General features: G+C 37.3%; 1 protein-coding gene and 1 long non-coding RNA gene across 3 annotated transcripts in view; one reads left to right on the top strand and one right to left on the bottom strand.

Annotated features, from left to right (window-relative positions):
* LOC107992818 (class A basic helix-loop-helix protein 15) overlaps window positions 1–18999 on the bottom strand; it is a 137134-nt gene that overhangs the window by 17409 nt on the left and 100726 nt on the right. Inside the window, exons 1-2 of one of the 2 annotated variants that reach the window (XM_062083531.1) lie at window positions 4393–4534; window positions 3144–3711 (exon numbers count right to left, since the gene is read on the bottom strand). The exons of the other annotated variant lie outside the window; for it this stretch is intronic. The gene's annotated coding sequence lies outside the window, so the exon portion shown is untranslated. Of the gene's footprint in view, window positions 1–3143; window positions 3712–4392; window positions 4535–18999 lie in introns of those variants that run through there. 2 annotated transcript variants of the gene reach the window in all.
* On the top strand, window positions 10764–11795 carry LOC107992821 (uncharacterized). The gene is made up of 2 exons (XR_009832346.1): window positions 10764–11030; window positions 11188–11795. It is a non-coding gene; the product is annotated as an uncharacterized LOC107992821 (long non-coding RNA).

Below are 18999 nucleotides of genomic sequence, written 5' to 3'. Positions count from 1 at the left end.
ATTTTTAAAATTGGATTGATTAGATTCAATAACGATTAAATTAGATCAAGTGATTTTTGAATCAATCTATATATAATAAACTTAAAATTACCATATTTAATTACTATATATATTCATATAATTCATACGTATTACACTTACCAAAAAATATTTTTCCTATTTTTATGATATTCTAGGTTAGAAGAATTGTGCATCGAATGAATATTTCTGCTAAAATTGGATTGATTAGATTCAATAACGATTAAATTAGATCAAGTGATTTTTGAATCAATCTATATATAATAAACTTAAAATCTCCATATTTAATTATATATATATTTACATAATTTATACGTATTACACTTATCAAAAAATATTTTTCTTATTTTCATTATATTCTAGGTTAGAAGAATTGTGCATCGAATGAATATTTTAAAATTAGACGATTGATTGGATTCAATGATAATTAAATTAAATCAACTGATTTCTGAATCAATCTATATATAATAAACTTAAAATCTCTATATTTAATTACTATATATATTCATATAATTCATAGATATTACACTTACCAAAAAATATTTTTCCTATTTTTATGATATTCTAGGTTAGAAGAATTGTGCATCGAATGAATATTTCTGCTAAAATTGGATTGATTGGATCCAATGACGATTAAATTAAATCAAGTGATTTTTGAATCAATCTATATACAATAAACTTAAAATCATCATATCATATAATTACTATATATATTCACATAATTCATACGTATTACACTTACCAAAAAATATTTTTCCTATTTTTGTGATATTCTAGGTTAGAAAAATTGCGCGACGAATGAATATTTTTAAAATTTATAATAAAATTGATGAGAAAGGTAAATGTCTGTCGGATCAAAAAACTTTAACGCCAAAGATAAATTACGACGTCCAACGATGAATTAAAACACGAATGTATTATTGCACACCTCGACGGACGGGATGGAATGAGTGCTCTATATGCAAATCCCTGGGGACTAATCTGAGGTAAAAGTCGTTTCCTGTGTTCGTTTTAATGGGCTGGCCGTGTTCGTCGATATCGATAGAAAAAACAACAACGTCGACACCCGCCAACTTGGAAAATCTATAATATATCTAAGCTAGATAAGTTTTAGATTAAGTTTTGACTTAATACATTTTTCTTCCCGATGCTACTACCTCTAGTCACCTCTTTTATTTGTATAAACAAAGCTGGCTGTTCGCGATAACGATAACAATTCCGCATAAGGAACGATAACACGATGCTTTTAAAATAGGAAATTTTCCTTTCACCTTCCTCCCGGTTTCGCCGATAATAACCACTTAAAAATAATTTGTGGAAAGTTGATTTTTCACGCAAATCAATTTGGCAAATTATTCGACGATGATATCGTTGTTGTACGCCAATTTTTCTTAAACTCTGTATTCCTCTATATTCTTCTCCATATTTAAATTCCATTATTATTAATTGTAATAATTTGACCAAATAATCTTTTTATCGAATAATCTGAACACTTATAATCTATCGTGATATTTAAAAAAAAGAAAAAGAGATCGATATATACGTACTTATATACGTATTTTCTACGAGTTCCGGTTTCTAAATTTCTCTAACTCCTTAGAGTAACATCCGTGGAACGAATTCCAGCGCGCATCCGAGCCGGCTTGTCGGAGAAAGTCGAGCAAATCGCAGGCATGGCGGCGCGAGTCGATTTTTCGAAACGTCAGATATACGAGTTGTCAAGTCAATTTCTAAATCCATATTCCGCGAATAATCGATATCTTCGTTCTAACGACGAGCGAATACGAAATACGAGAATAAGAAAGATCGAATATTTTAATCTCGTGCAATTGGCCTTCAATATCTTCCCGTAAAGAAATTTTATTAATCGACGCGCGAACGAATGAAATATTTTGCTAGAAAATTATAAACGTGGATAAATCTAATATATTGTGATCCCAATTAATTGCGAATCGAAATAATTTTTTTTTTTACTATCAAATTTAAATTCTTTTAAAAATATTCGTGAAATGAAAGTTGTTTGCTATTTTAATTTTTACGAAAAGAAATCAAGAGAAACAGAGAGAGGATAATGTCTTCATTTCACGTTGTGATAGAATTGAAACGAAAAAGTCAAAATTATATACGAAATCATTCAATTTTAATTTTCGAATAAGAAAAAAAGAAAAAAAAACTCATTCTCATATTTCGTCTTAACCCTAATAATAATAATGGGAGAAGAAAAAAAAGAGAGAAAAAGAATTTTGCGTTTCGTCCCAATTTTAATGAATGATCGAAGATAGTAATTACCAGACGAACGATAACCTTCGACTGCACGACTTATCGCTGGTGCGCATAATCTATCACATAGATACAGTAATCTTGGTTTAACATTTCATTGTGACACGGTGTGACGAAGTGGCGGGATAACCAAGCCAATATAAATGTTTCATCGGTCGAAAGCGAATCCGATTCGGAAACTGCACTTTTATGCGCGTACTCCTTTCAATATTGCCGTATCACGGTTTCATTTGTCATTTACATTTTGCTGTGCACGAGTAAAAGGAAAACTGACACTGTCGCGCTTCTCTCTCTCTCTTTCTCTTTTATTCTTTTTCTGTTCTTTTCTATTTTATAATCACGCAAATTTAGATTTATCAAATATAATTTTTGAAACAAAGTTTCCTTTCGTTCAAAAATCCAAAATCCAAATTCAATTTCTTTCTTCGATTCATTAATTCCTATTGAAAAAGTATTGGTCCAAGTTAAACGTATTTTAAATACGTAAAAAGTATATAGTATTACTTTTATATTACTATATTGTATTACTATACACTATACTATAGTATGCATATATCGTATATATACTATACTTGGAACAACAAAAATTACGCTATCCTTATTCGCGGTATAAAAAAATTCCCTTACTCGTATAATTTTCCCAGCATATTTCAACGTATTTTTCCCCGCGGCACTGACGACACCGAGAACGAGAGCCGAGTCCCGTGGCTGGCAAAAATGCGCAACGCTGTGCGAAAACGCGGATAGGTGAATGCACGCGTATTTCTGCTCGATCATAAGAAAACGCGTGGGCATCGAACGCGAGGCAGGAACGAAGGAGGAGGCGAAACAGGTGCTATATTTACCTTGGATGTCGGCGGTCCTGGCTCGAGGTGCGCTCGATTATCTTCTACCGCGCTTGTCCATGGAAGGAAAGGAACCCAAAAGCCTTCCTTTCTTCCTTTCTTCAGTTATACATCCGATCACCGAGCAACCTTCTCCCCGACACGAAAAATTCATTCGACACTTTCGTCACTGCCCAACTATTGTACGCTATCTCGATTATCTCCTCCCTCGAAATTTTCTTCTCCCCCCCCTGTGTCACGATCAATCTCCCCCCTTCTTCTTGATTCCACGTTTTTTCCCCCTTTTTCCCCTTTTTCATATACTCGCGCACGACACTTTTCCCCCTCTCCGCTTCACACGTTTATTCCTCCCCTCCCCGTCACTCACGGCTCCCCGTCGTGCACGATCTCCTCTCACTCCCTCTCCCTCTCCCTCTCCCTCTCCTTCTCTCTCCTTCTCTGTCTGGCGCTGGCCAGAGTTGATCAATAACTCGCGCCTCTGAGTTTCTTTCGGGGATTCCGGAGCTGGATCTCGGAGGCGCCCGATCAAATTACCTTCGATCGCCGGCGGAGGAAGAGTGCTCTCTATCTGCGCAACACGTGCAAATTATATTTGATTGGAGGGGGGGAAGGAGAGAAAGTATTGTTGTTGGAGGGAGGAAAATACTGTTCCCTGTCTCTATCCGACGGCCGCGGACGAAACGACTTTCTTGCGCGAATTTTATTCGTTTCTCTCTTCTTCTTTTTTTTTTTTTAATTTTTACGTATATTTTATCCGACTTGACACACGAGTGCGAGTTTAAAGATGCATACGTTTGATTTCTTTCTTTTTTTCTTTAAATTAAAATCGTTCCAAAAAGAAGAAAAGAGAAAAAAAATTAAAATTCGAACTCGAGGAATACGCTCTTTACTTTAACTAATCACTGCTTCGAAAATGATATATCTAATCGAGTTAACTTAGATTTTCTAACGTTATGATATGATCATTATCTGGTATTAATTATTAGAAAATTAATTTTTTTTTCGCTTAAAGCGAATTGCCTGGATTAAAACCGCAGCATTAAGATCGTTTTCTTGTATACGAGAAAAATAAAGCATTCACGATTTCTACAATTCGCATAAAATATTAATCGCTTTACAGAGTCTAATCGAAAACAATGTTGCTACACCAATGATAATTTCTCATCGTTGTCTATGCATACATATATATATATGTATATGTGTGTGTAGCTTTATGAAAATAAATAAGATACGATGCACATACACTTACTCAAAGAAAATTGAAACACACACGCGCGTCACGTATGACGAAGCTGTTTAAGCTTCTCGCTCTTTAATTAATCGACATCGCTGTGGATCCGCGCATTGTTTAAAACGCATCCATGTTCCAATCACGCACGAGTAATTAAATTTACTCGTCATTCCCGCTAATCGACATCCAGTATTAGCCATCGATCTACCAATAGTTCGACTGTTGCTTGCTTGGAACACGGTTGGATCAATTATCGGCTCGCTTATTAGATCGAAAGTTTCATTAATCGCGATCGAGTGGCTCGTTTCGAAACGAATCGGACGGAGTCGAGCGGAATCGTTGACGCCACGAAGGGAGCCATTTCTTTCTCGGGAGTTGGACGTGGGTGGATACCTGTTGCGCGGTCCATCGTCGATTTTACGCTGCAAGGGGAACGTGATGATGCGTGCGGTGAAAAGTCGAATGTAGAAGGAAAATTTTTTCCAAAGAGGATTTGTAAGTGATTTAATTATCTCTACGATGATTATAGGTTCAAGAGAGGAAGGGAATTACTTGTTACTCTGCTTTTCTAATATCGTGTTTCGTGTTTAGAAAGGAGGAGAAATTCGAGTTGTGGAATTAAAGTTTGAATGAAATTTTAATCTCAGGATTATTTTATTCGATTTAATTGCAGAATAATTTCGAGTACGTTTTGTCCAAAGAACGATGATTTTTAATTGGTAAATTTGATATAACGCACGCTAAATTATTCTGCTCGTTTATTCGATCACGTTTACTCAAAGTTTGATTAAATAAAGTTTTCTCGAGAAATTCTACACGACGATGAAATACATTTTGTAAAACGAAATTGGCGACCAATTAAGAATATTTCCAGAGAACATTTGAATCGGAGGAAAATTCGATTCAGCTTCTTCTCGAGAGAGATAAAAAAAAAGAAAACTTCGTTACTTCATCACGAGTTATACAATAATTACTTGTTTACCGAAGACAATTTTATCCATTATTATTATTATTAATTTTAATCGAATTTTTCCAACGGAGATAAAGAAGAAAGGAAAAAATAAAAAAGAATTAATCCGTTACGCAACACGAGCGCGTATATACATATAAAAAAAAAGAAAGAAAAAAAATAAACAGAGATGATTAATTCTTTCTCGCACCCACGCAACGCGAACAAAACGAAGTGGATCGATGCCGACGCCAGTTAATAGCGCACACGCGACCGAATCAACGAGTTTGTTATTGTCGATTCGAATTCATGAATGGAAGAAGAAACTCCTCGTCGATGAGACGAGGCAAAGAAACGAGTTGTACGGCTAGCGGGATTTTCCTCCTTTCTCCCTGCCGTTATTGCCTCCTTTCGCTTTTTTCCCCTCTTTCTCTTTTTCCCTCTTATCACAGCATCACGCCAACTATCACAAACGCCTCTGAAACGTTCCACCGGTATTTTTAGTTTCCTTATCTCGCCCCGAACTGGCGTATATAAACTGTAATATCGAAACGAGAAACGATCGATTGGCTCGCGCTGGAGAGTCTAGTCGATGTTTTTTAAAAAAAACGATAGCACTTTTTATCTTTTGTCTGATAAAAAAAAAGAAAATGCACTTTTTTCGATCGATATATTCGAAAAATTGTGAACCGAATTTGGAGAAACGAGAGAGAGAGAGAGAAGAAAATTGTGAAAATGTTTGAAAAGTTCTTAATTCGAATCGGCGATAAATATTTCGAAAACCGAGAAATATTTGGATGTAATTGAAATCGGTATTTTATTTATTTATTTTTTCTTCTTCTCGGAAATATGAGTGAAAAATGATGGGTGAAAAAAAAAGATACATCTTTCTAAAGTTTGCGACTTTTTTAGAAATGACGAGTCTCGTATTGGTTCGAAGCAGAGCGCGAATCATATCTCGAGTGATATTTAAACACCGAAATTACGATTCCCCGACCAACCGTTCACTTCGTTCCTATGCATATTCGCGCAAGCTTCTTTTCGTTTACATTTAAAAGATTCGGCGGTAATAAAATCCACCTCTCGAATAAAGAATAGCATCTCGAATTTAACGATGACGGCACGGATGTACACGGAACGGGAGTTGGACTGGAAGTTGAAGCTTCGTGGAAACGAGAGAGGAGAAAACGAAAAGGAGAGGAGGGATTTTCTCTTCTCACCGTGCCTTCTAAATCGGCGACTATCATTTTCACCGTAATAACACTCGCGTCCTTTAATTTTTCCTCTCCGATCCTCCTTTCTTCGAAACGAATGCCACGAGTCTCGAAATCCGTCGAAACGAGCGGAAAACAAACTTCTTTTTTCGAAACGAGAAAAGAAAAAGAAAATGTAACTCTCTCTTGAAACGAATTAATATTTAATCATCGTTCCGAAAAAGTATCAAAATCCGTAAGCGCGAAGAGAAAATGTTCAAAAAAAAAAAAAAAAAAAAGGAAAAAAACGATTCGCACGAGCGCAAGAATGAGCAAGACATTTCGTGTCACGTGCGTGACATTTCGCTTTGATATCGTAAACGGAACTCATTCCCATGAGTTGTGAACGTTTTTTCGGGGAATTCTTTGTTTCCCCGCCTCTACGCAACAGATTGAATCAACGAATATATCATACTTGCGGAGGAAACAACAGGAAAGAAAAATCCGCACTCTTAGGGAACGAGTGGACGAAACGTTTGATTATCTTCTCGCGTTTCCATTTCCATCGTCTCCAACTCCTCGCCGAGTGTTACGAGGTCACATCCGCGTACGAGTGACCGTATTCGTCCGCGTGTAAGTTCTTCTGAAGCGTCTACGCGCGATACTCAATCGAAAGTCGAAACAAATTTCGAAAAAAAAATTCGATCGATTTTTCTCAAACGTTCTATTTCTTCAACGATAGACGAGATAATATCAATTTCTATCGATTGGTTTATCTGGAATCGAGCTCCGTCAATCTAAGATAAAAGAACGAAGGAATGTTTTTACACACTATCGTACCGAGAAGAAAGTCGGAACGATCCGATTCACCGACTCTCACGATCGATGTAGATAGGAGGATCAGGAAAAACACGCACGAATTTCGACATTCGACCAAGGTATATAGAGAAACGATGACTACGATGTAACAAGCGTATCCAATTAAATCGTGCACAATGAACCCAGGAACGGCAGCGATGACGTGTTACACACACACATATACATATATAAATATATATATATATATATACATATATACATACATATATATATATATATATATATATATTTATTCCCCGACGCTGTCGTTTCGTCCGCGCGGATTGCTTTCCGCCACAGTCTCTTATATACCGTTAATTGTGCTCGATTTCGTCAAGTTCCACCAGGTTTTCGGATATAGTCGGGCCAGGAGAGTCTCGCTTGTAGAAGACAAGTCGCGCGCTGGATATCTTCGAATGGAAGAGCGAACAATCCCAAGGATCGAAGGAAAAGCCTTGGCCAAATGGAAAACCGGTTGGAAACGAGGTTGGAACGACGACACTTCACTCTCGAACTCTCTCTAAAGTCTACTACGGTCTCGATAAAATCCGTGGTGCGAATAGTCGCGTTTGATACACCGGCTCGACAAATCGGGGATCAATTGTGTGGAGAGAGGTCTACGCTCGACACGAAGCGATCTCGCCTCACCGAACGCCCGATCCGGACTGACTATAACTGTAAACCATCACTTGTCGCTGCCAACCTTCCCCCACCACGGCTGCGAAGCGGATCGCCCCCCACCACCTGGCATCCGCCACGCCGCTCCGCGCAACGCCACCGAGCTCTGTTCCCGCTTGAAACCAGTTCTCGATGCCACTCTTCCACCTTCGCCGGCTCCGCTTCAGAAGCGGTTTCCACCTGCTGCCGACACTGGCGAGCCCCGAATCCAAACAGAGCAAACGCACACACCTTGAACCGGCTTCGCCACGAAAAAAGGGCGAACCAGTGCTCTGCTCTTTTCACGCGCGCGCCGATGTAAAAGCTTGGATAACGGATCGAAAATTGGCCAACGAAATCGTGCGTGGATATATTTTAATTCGAGTTTCCTTTGAATTTTGACGGCGGTACAAGTAAATAGAAAATATTGAACGGATGGGCAAATATCGGACGTCGAAATTACGCGCTTATCGAGTAATAGGTATTTAAATTGAATTCTGATACCGATCGAGCAAAGTTTGCTTTGTATCTCGTCAAACATAGGAAAAAGATAATAGATATAAACTTTCGGTAGGCCAAACAGTAGGATCCGAACTGTGCATTTATCAATATCGAAATTGATAATATGAATCCTCGTACGAATCGAGCAAAGTTCGAAATTTCTTTTGTATTTCGTCACTTGAAAGAAAAAAAAATGTACAACCATCATAAACACGTCAACATTTATTAAAACCAAGATATTCGAATTAAGTAAATTTCTCGTAAGATAACATATAAACACTTGTGACTGAATATATATATATTTTAAATCTTCCTACACTCAATTCCATTGCTACTTGTAACCGATATCGGCAGCTTTTCTCGAATCGAAAACTTATCAAATCTTTCATCGATCAATTCAACGTTCAAACGTTCCTACCATACGCTCGATCCTATCGCTACTTGTAACCGATATCGGCAGCTTTTCTCGAATCGAAAATTTATCAAACTTCTCATCGATCAATGTTCAAATATTTCCACGCTCAATCCCATCGCTACTTTTCGTCTCGGAAGTTTATCGAAATTTTCATTGGGCGATCCCATCATAAGTGACAATATTTCTACCACCAGACCACTAGGAAAGACTACTCGGTTCGTTTAGCGTGTTCATCTACGAATCTTCTTTATAATTATCACGTTAGCCAGTGTGAGATAACCGGTTTCCCCGATATTCCGTATCCTCCGCCACGAACAATGAGTATTTGTATTTTCGTTTCTTTATTTCCTTATCCCAAGCGTCGGTTGTGTCGAGGCGGTTGTGTACGCACGAAAACTCTTTCTTAAAAGGCCGACGTTTCTGCGGTCTCGTTGCTTAGAATAAACACCGAGATAATGTTATCGCGTTTGGAAACACGAATCGCATTGTCCGTAGTGACGTTTGGTCATTCAACAGTTTGTAATTAATTGCATCAATTACAGTGGCCTATGCGTGTATACACGTTTTTATAGTTTAGATTGTTATTACCGTCTGTAGATAGCGTCTCGTTATGCGCGATGAATTATTGCTTTTAATCTGTCCCGCGTATTTCAATGCGATCGTCGAAAATAACTCGAAATATAATTTGTAGCCGCCGTATAAATATCATTGCAATTATATTTATACATCGAATCGAATTTTTATCTCGCGTGTTGCTCCATTTTTCGTTCCGTTTTTTATTACTTCGTTCGATTACTTCGATCGATTGATTCAATCATTTTAATCGTGCATGGGAATTCGTTTCGCGGGAAAAAAAAAGAAAAATTCTTTTTCCACCGATCCCCTAATTTTCCAACTCGTCGTCGCGACGACTCGAGAGTCCGAGCGGAGGAATATTTGAATTGTCACCTCGCTGCGTGGCCGAGTGATTCACAATTTACAATAATAGCCGTAACGGATAAAAGTTTGATTATTTCAAGCTTCAACCGTTTCAAGCTCGTGTCAAGCAAATTTGAGAAGCGCGGTGATCTTGGAAAAGAAAAAACGCGGCTGGTGTTTTTAATTTTTATAGCGATAAATCGTCGCCCCTCGAAAGATTTATACAAACGACAATTTGATTAATCCGCACCATCTTCTTGACATCCATATTTCGATTTGAGAAGAGATAAATATCACGAAATTGAAATCTATCTGAAAATATTTTTTGTGAAACAACAATTTCGAAGATAACTCCGTCCAAAGATTCAAATTAGACGTATTGAATTGACGTAAAAGTTTTTTTTTTTTTTTGACAAATAACCAGATGGATTATTAGATGGACGGATCGTTAATAATATTCAAAATTTGTCCGATACCGGCTGAAAAATTGAAATAAAAATAAGAATAATTTTGCATTTTTATCGTTCAAGTAAAATGTATAAAATATGTGAAAACATAATTATCGTTAACAGTTGGTATTATCGTTACGTAAAAATGAGCTTTAAATGGCATAAACGCAATTAAGGAGTTTATCGAATTCTTTAGACTTAAGTATCGTATTAATTGAAAATATTTTCTCTGTGGCAAATTATTAAAGAATTTTTTATATCTCCAAGTAAAAAAAGAATCCGATCGATTTTTCACGATTTCATTAACCGCAAAAAAACTCTCATCCATCAAGTTTATTATTATTTAATTATTCAAGAAATATGCTTTTTCTAATAAGGTCCGACAATTATAAGCCGGTCAATCTTTCTAACATACACATATATATATATATATATAAATTTTGCGCACCAATCAGTCGCGTACAGTCCGCTCGTTTCTCGTTGGATTTTCTTGACGACAAATTAACGATATTAGGCTTCGATCCGTCGAAAATATCAAGTTCGATAACATCTCTCCTTTGCTATTTCTAAATTAAAAAGTCGTTGTACTAATGCGTATAATTTACATTTTTTCGTGAGATATATGGTTTAAGAAGAAAGGAAGGAAAGCAAATTGAAAGTTATTTGATAAAACGCACGAAAAATCCACGATTCGAGGATAAATTAACTTAAACGAGGTATCTTTATCAAATTTTCTACGTGTATTTACATATAATTTATATTTTTTAATACGATGCAATGCTCGAGAAGTCTTTCTAAAAAAGAAATCAATACAACGATTACATAACCTCAAAAATTGCAACGTAACTATATAATAATTTATTCGGTAAACAGGTTGGGCAATCAATTTCCGGTTGGAAAGTATTAAAAGGGCATGAAACGATCGGCTCGTTTATAATCGAATCGAATTATAAAGAGACGTTAGTTCTGATGTTGTCAACACTGCAAAAAAAAAACGTGTAAACGATATTATTAATAACAGGCTGGTATTCAAACTCGAATGCATACTTGTCGATGGCAATCGACTTTAATGTTAGCGTGGGTGGTCACAGGTGAATGTATGAAATTGGTAATTGTTAAGTGATGTGAATTCTTAACTCGGTCGTGAGCATAGTTAACTTGTGACATGCTTCTGAAGACAATGTACAATACCTATTGATCCTTCAACTCATCTCTCGTCGAATTAAATACTATTGATATTACGTGATATCCTAAAAAGACATACCTCAAAGGACACTTGAACATTTATTATTATTTCAAGCCTTTGTTTCAAGTGTGATTAATTATGTACAGAGTGTTAATATATTCGTGGTACACCTTCGAAAGGAACACAAATACGTTGGTATAGGTTAGATTAGACAGCTCTATCTCTATCATACCATAATGTTGCTTCGTTTAACAATTTCAATTGCTTGTATTCCAAAATATATTGTCAAAAATTATTTCGATTCTTCGTATTCATTTTTCAGAGAAAGAATGGGAAAAAATCGTTCGTCCCAGGATCGATTTATTATAGTTGAAAAAGTTGAACGATCGAACGACAAAGTTGATTTTTGATCGCCGATAATTCTGGAATCCTCGATCTGCTATTACAGAGGCAAATAGAAACGGTGGATCTATAAATAATCGAGTGGCTATAACGGGATATATAATAACAGGGCCTCGAATTATTCAAGTACCGAGAGCATAATTATCCAATCGTTTGACTCCAGCTCCATTCAAAGTCACCGGAGCAGCACGACAAGCAATAACTTTTAGATCCTGTGCCACGACGCCCCATATTTTACGATTACAACGTCCACGTAGGTGAACGTGATTGTCTGCGACGATGTTATTTCATAGTAGTCTGATATACTATATAACGAACGAGGCAACGAGAGTTTCGAGCCGATACTGATTTACCGACCTGGCAATGGTTCCGTTTTACTAAAGGATTCTAATACTTGTAGCTTTCTTAATTCGAGATACAAACTATCAATTTGACAGTCGTCATTTTCTCAAAAGATAAAGTTAATCTTCATGGATTCTTTTTCTTCGTTTTTATTTTATTAACAATTTATTAAGCCTTTCAGTTTTTTCATCCTACATATATTATTTTATTAAAAGTTTATCAATCAATCAACATCTAGATCATCTAAATTCTCCTACCTAACCTCTTTCTCGATCATCCTCGATTCTTCTCTCTGAAAGGCTGCAACCTGCGCAAATTCACAACGCGCAGCAGCGCACATGCGCATTGTTCGTTCAATCGCAGCGCAACGATAGCAGTACTCGAATCGAACGAGACGAGAGATAACTAATAGTTTTCGTTTCCTTTTCCTACCTTCCCTTCCTTTCCCCTCTCACTCCTCCCAAAGAAAAAAGGAAAAAAGAAGACGGTGGCGTGCGTTACACAAGAACGATAAGAAGGAGAAACTTGCAAAGCGCGTGCACAACTCGAAGGGGCATGTCCTTCGGCGTAAAAGTCCTGGCCCATGGGCCCAACCGTGTGTCGTTGTTATCGGGCCTGCTTACGCCACATTTCACTCGAGCTCTGCTCCACCTCGGTATATATATATATATACATATATATATATATAAGCATTCGATGCTTTTTTTTACTTGGAACGACGTGAACCAGATCTTTTTGCGGCGAACTCGCTGTAACGTTAACTCTTAAACGGCGGCCAACGCCTCGCCACTTTCTGCGCTCGGCTGTCCATTTGCGGCGGCTTTGCCATGTCAATGCAAATGTTCTTCCTGACAATGTAACGACGCCGTGGAAGTATTATGGGAAAAGTTTATCCCGGGATTCATGGTATGAGAAAATACGTCTCGACAACACGAATTCTTCGTCGATCCTTGAAAGATCGCGAAAACGATCGATCTCTTATTTTTGGGGATGACGAGAAATTCTGATCCGCATTATGAAAATATTTTTATGGAGGATCGTTGCTATTTTTTTTTCTTTGCAGATTAATAAACGAAAAATCCAAATGGGGACGATGAATTATTACGGATGCTTGGAATTCAATTTTTGGAACGACGAGAAATATTATTTCGAAACGTTTTTATGGAAGATGATCGTTACTTTTTTTTTTTTTTCTTGATGATCAATAAAGTCGATCCAAATGGAGAGAAGATGGATTATTGCACACGTTTGTGAATAACCAGAAATATCTTTATATATGATCGTTACTTTTTTTCGCAGGCTATAAAAAATAGTGGATCCAAATGGAGAAGATGGATCATCGTAGTCGCCAATCTGGAATTCAATTTTTGGGAACGTTTCTTTTTTCTTTTCTTTTTTGTTTCTTCCAAATGATAATTGAACGTATTCAATATCCGTCGTTCGCAACGTTCTGGAAACAAATGGAGGGCAAGCTCGCATCAGGCTCGTGTATATCGGGCAACTTTCATCCGGACATTTTTATTCGAGCTGCGGACAACGTGGAGTCACCGCGAACAAAACGATTTCGCGGCAGAAGCTGGTGAAATGGAAAATCATTCTCGTTTTCTTTCGCCTAGTTTTCTTCTCCTTTTTTCGATGAAATACAAGCAACTCGTGAAACCTTAACGATCGTTGCGCAACCGCACAATTATCGCGTGCTCAGACTGTCGGCAATTCCTAACTTACACACATTTTGTGCCTCGTTGCCGTGGCTGAAAGCTGGCAAAAAAGACAGAGAGAGAGAGAAAAAAGGAACGTGGTTAATCGTAATAATTATTTTAACCTGTTGTCAACCGCCAGTCCATCGTGCACACGCGAAGAATATCTTGGTATTCCTCACGAATATTTATTTTTATTACGATCCTTTTCCATGTTCCAATAATTCGAGCAAAGTCGAAATAAAGTTTCTAAAGTACCAGATTATTCAAATTCTATAATGTGGTATTTAAACCAGGTTATCCGAGTTAAACCACTTAAATCTCTAACTTCGTAAAGAATACTCGTAACTTTCACGTTTCTAATCATTCTCGTTCCTTTTGATTTGTCCGAAGCATAACCTAACTTTTTCGCGTTCGCGTGATTTTCTAACTCGTTCCTTTCCATTTATCCGAAGCATAACCTAACTTTTTCGCGCTCGATCGCGTGATTTTCTAATTCTCGTTTAATCTGAACCTAACTTTTTCGAGTTCGATACGAAACATAACCTAACTTTTCCACGCTCAACCGCGACGCCGAAAACTAACTTTTTCGCGGCCAATCTGGCGCAAAACGGCTGGAAAAAATAACCTCTCGACTCGAAAGCACAAAATCGGTGCATCACTTTTTCTTCCTCGCCCTCGCGTTTCCAGCTGCAACTCGTATCTCGTTCAATTATCGAACCCGATGAATCACATTTCCGACGATGCCCTGGTTTATTTCTGCCCCGAGTTTCGAGGCAGGAAATCTAAAAAACGGGGATTGAAAAAAGAAAAGGAAAGAGGAAAGAAAAAAGAGAAGTGAAAGTTCAAGATTAAAAGATTACGAGAAATCGCGAAACAGGGAGTACAATCGTTTTTTGATCGTTACGTGAGCATCGTTCGCTCGGAATTCATTTCGAGGAAAGTTTTAACGAACCGGAACCATAAACGGAGAGTCGATGCTGCTCCACTCGTTGTTAAATTTACGATATAATTACGATCACTTTGAAAAAGATAGCGAAACCGGTTTTTCTCCTTTTTTTTTCTTTTATTCTTTCGTTTTTTTTTTTTTTTTTTTTTTTAGATTATTCACCCTTCTATTCCCCGAATGATAACGATCAAAGATGACCCGCATGACGCGATTCTCTCGCGATTCGTTGGTTTCTCTTTTCTTTTTCCGCCGCAGATCGATAATTTTGCCTCTCGTTTATCGCCGCATGGGTTGATACGATTTAATTCGATCCAACACGCGCGATTATTTCGTTCCTCCTTTTGTTCCAGATTACCATGGTTACGATGGAGGATAAAAGGTGATTAAAATGGGTGATTAATAGATGTTTTTAATACTAGAACCTACCTATAATATCCATTCATTTTACATATAAACGGTTGCTATATCACGGAGATAAATAGATATATTCAAATATCGTTTCTATAATTTTCTATAATTTTCTACAATAAATTACTTCGTTATTGTTCGAAAATCCTTGAAACACGGTTGATGAGTATAAAACTAATGAAAAATAATCTGATAACAGATGCAAAATGGTAGGGGAAATTGTGAAAATTCCAGAAAAAGAGAGTAATTATTTTAGAGAATAATTTTATATATTTAATTATATCACGTTTTTTAACGCTTAATGACCGAAACGCTGTAATCTTTCTTGCCACACGCAAAATCTGTTTACCTGCTCTCCAACGAAACGATCGTCACGAGAGGAAGTATTATGCGACAGGAGGACATGTTTTTACGTAACGGAATAATCGTCGCGCATTTCATAACCGCGCTTATTAATATCCATTGTAGAACTGGTGTCCCGTGCCCTTTTCCTTTTACAAAAAAAAAAAAAAAAAAAAAAACGCTTCCACAATGCTAACCTAGCAAAAAGCGTAATTCTCACTGCACGCAGCGATTAGAAAGCGACAAAAAGTATTCTCTCGATTCCTTCTTCTTCTTCTTCTTCTTTTTCTGCTTCCCCTTCTCTCGCTCCTCCTCCTCCTCCTTCTCTTTCTTTCTTCTCTCCCTTTCTCTTTCTATCTACGAGCAAAAGAGACGAAATATTTGGAGCTGCCAGCTACCGGCGTTACGCGAAACATTCGCATAAAATTATCATATTCGATTTAAACGGACTTAACGAACGCCAAGAAAGTTGCATTCCCTCGTGTCCGGTTGAATAAATTAAGGAGGCGTGGTTGTCGAGAGCCGTTCGTCTCGAATCGATGATTCACGATAATGTCGAGCGTAATTTCTCTTATTTCTCCTTTTTCTCCTTCTCCTCCCCTCCCTCTTTTACGATATTCGAGCAGGTTAAACGCTCTCCACTGTCTATTAAACACTTGGAGATAGATTCGTTTTCCCGTGTAGCGGTACACATGCGCGCTATATACGTTGGTCAGCGACAGGAATATTTTCCTAAGTTGAATAATACTCGAGGTAATTCGATCGAGGTGTTTTCTTTTCTTTCTCCATTTTTTTTTATCGTTATAAAAAGAAATATCTTCGAGGTATTTGCAGATATATTGAAGATATTATTATCGTACGAGGGAAATATCAGTTTTAAAGAAAAGTTCTAGTTGCGAATCACGTTTAATTTATACACGATTATGAATTAATAAGGTAATTTAATTTAATTTTAATGTGGGTATAATTTGGATAGAGGATATGTTGAATACAATCTTGAATACGAGACGTCAAACTTGACCTTCAGTCAACGTCCTCGAAGCCTGCACTCACGACAAATTACAACTTCTTTCGATAATTTTTCGATAATTAATAACGACAGTTTCTTCTTTGATAAGTTTTAAAAGTATTTTTATTTTCCAAGATGTTGAGCGGCCAACGTGCAAAAAAGTCAAACTTGACCTTCGCACGTCCTCCAGCCGCGCACCACGACAAATTACAACTTCTCGACTTTCGATAATTTTTCGATAATTAATAACGACAGTTTCTTCTTTGATAAGTTTTAAAAAAATATTTCAATTTCCAGGATGTTAATCGACAAGATTTTTGCTCTACAAAAACTCGAACTTGACCTTCGTACGTCCTCCAGGCGTGCACCCACAATAAATTACAATTTCTCCATTCTTGATAATTTTTCGATAACGACAGTTTCTTTTTTGAAGAATATTTTAATTTCCAGGTGTTAAACGACGCGCATGATGGAATCGGATAATCGGGAAATGAAGACGTCCCAAAAAAGACACGCGATTTCCTTTTCAACAAGTTTGCAATACGTAAAACCTGATCGTTATCTTAACGATCGTGTAACCATGGTCCCGCAAAAATGAAGTTTTCTCCTCGCTTATTTTTTTTTTTTTGTTCATTCTCGTGTAACACGCACATCCATCACTGACCACCAACTTTCTTCTATGCGCTAGAGCCACATCTGGAATGTAGCCGTGTTCACGCACTAATTATTTTAGATAAAAAGTCGGAGATATCTAAACGAAGGGGAGATAAGGAGGAGAAAGGAAGAAGAGGTAAGACTTTATTATACGTTCATAAAACGGGAGAGCAAGAAAAAAAAGAAAGAAAAGAAAGGAAAATGATAGAAAATAGGAATGACGATTGAAAAAAAAGAATGGAGGATTATTATCGATATGAAAGGATAGCGAAAATCTGAAAAATTTCGAAAAAAAAACAACTTTTGTTCGCTGTTAGAATTCATGAATAGTTAAAAAAAGAGTATATTATCGAATTAGAGGACAAAAAGCTCGTTCAATTTTCGGATAAACAATCCGTTAAGTTAAGTTTTTCCTCGAAATAAAAAAACAGGAGGAAAGAAAACGATTTAAATAGCCATCTTAGACAGTTCAAGTCCCCCAATTTAGGATGGGAACCGGTTCTAAAGTGGAAGTCAACGAACCCTGAACCCGATAGATTCCTTGGGATTATTTTAGAAACACGAGGATGACCGTAAAATAGGGATTTTAGTGACGACGCCTCTAGAACCTTAATAGAGGTTTTTACGCACCCATGCTGGATTCCTTGTTGATCGTCGTCGACAGAAAATAGACTGGAAAAATTTCGTTCGAAATAAACGAACGAAAATAAATATTATTATCCTCGTTGCTACATTTATTTCGTAATACTCATTTTCATCGAGATAAGATGGAAGAAAATGGGGAAACTCTAATGAGCAATTGGAGCAGTAAATGATAATTATAATTCCGGCTCATCGCGATAACTTTACGAAACTGTTTCTTCTTCCTCCTCCTCCTCTTTTTCTTTCGCCCTGTTTGATCATAACTGTTCTCACGTAAGTCAGTAAACGTGTGAAACGAGAAATTCTCGCGCGACATTTAACCGCTCGGTAGGTAATTTCGACGACGGTAAAACATTGTCTCACGCTGGTGGTGGTCCGTTAAGAATTTTCGGTTAAAAGGACGCGTTCGTACGCGTACCGAATGCGATTATATCGACTCGACTATCGCTCGAGACTAAAACTCGTCCTAAATATTCCCTGAATACTTCCTCGAAATATTTTCCAGAGTATCGAGTTTTATTACTCTCTCACTGTTACCGATCGAGCTTGCGTGCGGATTTAAATTGCAATTAATTCTCGATGAATAAGGAAATTTTCGAGAGACATTTCGAATCAAGTTTAAACACTTTTTCACAAACATTACGAGTCATTCAATTCCATTGTATTTTTCTCGTTTAATGAAATTAATTTTCGAGGGAAATCGAATGTGAAAAATCGATCCTCGACACGAGCCTTAATTCCCAACCTTGAAACCTGGAACCGATTATTCGAAATTAAGTTCGTGGAAAGTGAAAATTCTAATTCGAAAGCGATGGAAATAATGCTCGTTTCGGGAAATGGAATTCAAGAGCGAACGATTTAAGCTTTCTTTCTCGGAAATCGGAAAGGAAAGCGACTCCTGTTTGTCATTCCGAGCGAGATGATCACGATCAAACGGTTGCGGTATACGGCGCGCCGCCCGCATATCTTCACGTTTCGTCTCGCGAGCCGTTCGTAGCCATCGCCAGGGAGCACCTGCGAGCGCATCGTTCACGCGCCTCGTACCGATAATCAC

The sequence above is a fragment of the Apis cerana genome, linkage group LG1 (assembly GCF_029169275.1).
Source record: "Apis cerana isolate GH-2021 linkage group LG1, AcerK_1.0, whole genome shotgun sequence".
Taxonomy (NCBI): domain Eukaryota; kingdom Metazoa; phylum Arthropoda; class Insecta; order Hymenoptera; family Apidae; genus Apis; species Apis cerana.
This window is presented reverse-complemented; position numbering and strand designations above follow the sequence as displayed.